At 34.9% G+C, this 2536-nt stretch overlaps 1 pseudogene; it reads left to right on the forward strand.

Annotated features, from left to right (window-relative positions):
• Positions 1-1361: 1361 nt before the first annotated feature.
• On the forward strand, positions 1362-2321 carry LOC130664891 (uncharacterized; annotated as a pseudogene).
• Positions 2322-2536: the final 215 nt, after the last annotated feature.

Genomic DNA, 2536 nt, shown 5'->3' on the forward strand with positions numbered 1-2536 from the left:
CCTTCTCCACTAATTTTAACCCTACTTTGTGTATAGCAACAGTCCTGTAGTTAGGAATGTTTACATGACTGCTGAACGTTGAAAGAAAAAGATCCTTTTTCTTTATATAATATACCCCTACTGCGGGATCTGTATACTCACTTTAGTTCCACAACGACTCGCAGAACATGTCGTGGGGTTTTAAGGCCAAGCACTAAAGGGTTAAAAAATAAGAAGATAGAATTCTTCATCCCGACCCCAAAGTGTATTTCAGGATACTGATGGATTTGTGACATCTTCGGAAGGGAAGATATACCTGAAGGTTCATATCAAAGCATTTTGAAAATTTGTGTGATTAATAACCCTATATTGTCCCTATTAATGCTCTCATGAGTTATTCAATACCTTGAAATATATTCAAACATTCTTACTACCTAGATTTATTAGCATTTAGTTCAATGAAACTTCGTTGCGACGGTAGGCATTCTAAATTTCTCAACTTTTGCTCCACTTCGGTGTTCTACTGTGTTATTTTATAAAAATGCTGTCAAAGTATACGTGTTATGTGCCTATAGAATGGAATTTTCATAGTAAAAGCTTTCTTGTCGACGTAGTGAGGTATAAAGCAGCAATCAAACAATGGAGAACAACTAAACGAATTGAAGGAACAACAATACGCTTAGTAGACGTAACAGCAGTATTAATTTATGCGGGAAACTATGGCTGGATGCGTAAATCTAGAGACCAAACAAGTTATCCCGATGATACGGAATACTTCGGAATCAGTATGAGTTGCATTCTCTGCACGGAATTGTAAGTAACTTATTTATTTTCGGTCTTGATGTCCCGTAAAAGTATCTTCGAAATTTTGAACCGGGAAAATGAAATTTTTCAACTGTTTCAGATGTTTAAAGTCATCTTTTTGCTTATATTACGATCGATAGCTGATACAATAGTAATGTTTTTGGCTAAAACGAAGTAGAATCATTGAAGTGACTGGATGGCTAGGTCTATCTCAAAGTTAGTTTTTTACAATTTTTTCACAATTGAGTGGTGTATTGTTAACTATTAATAAATAGGTTATTGTTTTTGAAGTTTTGTGTCTTACTACAACTACCTTCCTGCAGCATCAGGGAAGTATATCGATATACCGATGGACTTAACATCTAAACTAAGAACGGTCAACTTTTCGATGAATAACCCTCGATTCTGTCCCCATTGATTCTATTAATCACTATTCAACATCTACTCAAATGTATTTAAACATTCTACTGTCCAGATTTATTGTCATTCAATTCAATAGTCTTCGTTGCGACGTTAGTCATTTTGAATTTCCTAATTTTCATTCCACTTTCTTTGTTCTTCTGTGTTATTTTATAAAAATGTCGTCACAGTATGTGTGTTATGTGCCTATTGAATGGAATATTCACACTGACAAATTTCTTATCAACCTAGTAAGAAATGAAGTGATTAAACATTGGAGAGAATGCAAGCGGTTCGGGGGAACAACAATATGCTTAGTAGACGTAACAGCGAAATTAACTTATGTGGGTAACAATTTATGGCTGCGTATATCTTGTGACCAAGCGAGTTATCCTAATAAAAATAAATACTTTGGAATCAGTTTGGATCGCATTCTCTGCGAACAATTGTAAGTAACTTATTTATTTTCGGTCTTAATGTTCCGTGGAAATCTAATCTCTACATCGCCTTGAAACGGAAAAATACAATGTAACTTGAATTCACTGTTACAAGATTTTTTCCTGTTCTAGATGTCCAGAGCCGCCCAAACGCGAGCATTACGCTCGATATTTGATCTAGAAGTGATGCAGAACTTAATAAGAAGGATGAAAATCTTTCAAGTCTAATAGTAGACAGCAGGTCAATTAAAAAGACTTTACCTTACTGTAAAATAACTGCACATTGATTGAATTAGAGTTTAAAATCTATGGGGCTAAGAAGTCGAAAGCCTACCGAAAAAGGCTGTACGTTATGTTTTATGTAGTAACATCAATCACCACTGGAATAATTATAGGAAAGTGGAGGGCACTGTAGTGAAAATTGGTGATGTAGCAGCGAAATTAGAGTACCACAACGATCGATTCTGGATGTGCAGGTACGGGGATCCACGTAGCCAACCACATCCCTGCGAATATTCTTTGACTTACTCAGAGCATTGTGAGTGTCCACGTAAATAGGTACATTCTGTTACATAACCTGCTGTTGATGTCTTCGTTTCTAGGTCTTTTATTAAGAATTATGCTTTCCGGCTAGAACGTTAAGGTCTATTTTAAGAGTTGTTTTATATAATTTTCTATTGGTACTTTTTTCACAATTTAGTGATGGACTGTTAACTATTAATAAATAAATTATTGTTTTGGAAGTTTTATTCCTTATTATTACTGTAACTTCCCTAAAGCACCAGCTTGTTGATTATTGAGAACTTCCTGAAGTCACTATAGCAAACAAAATGATGCGCAAAGTCATATGGCCCCTAAAAATTAGTAAAATATGACATATTCAGTAAAAGTTCCAAGTAGGATTTACCAGATGTTTT

This window comes from Microplitis mediator, chromosome 3, assembly GCF_029852145.1.
Source record: "Microplitis mediator isolate UGA2020A chromosome 3, iyMicMedi2.1, whole genome shotgun sequence".
Lineage (NCBI taxonomy): Eukaryota > Metazoa > Arthropoda > Insecta > Hymenoptera > Braconidae > Microplitis > Microplitis mediator.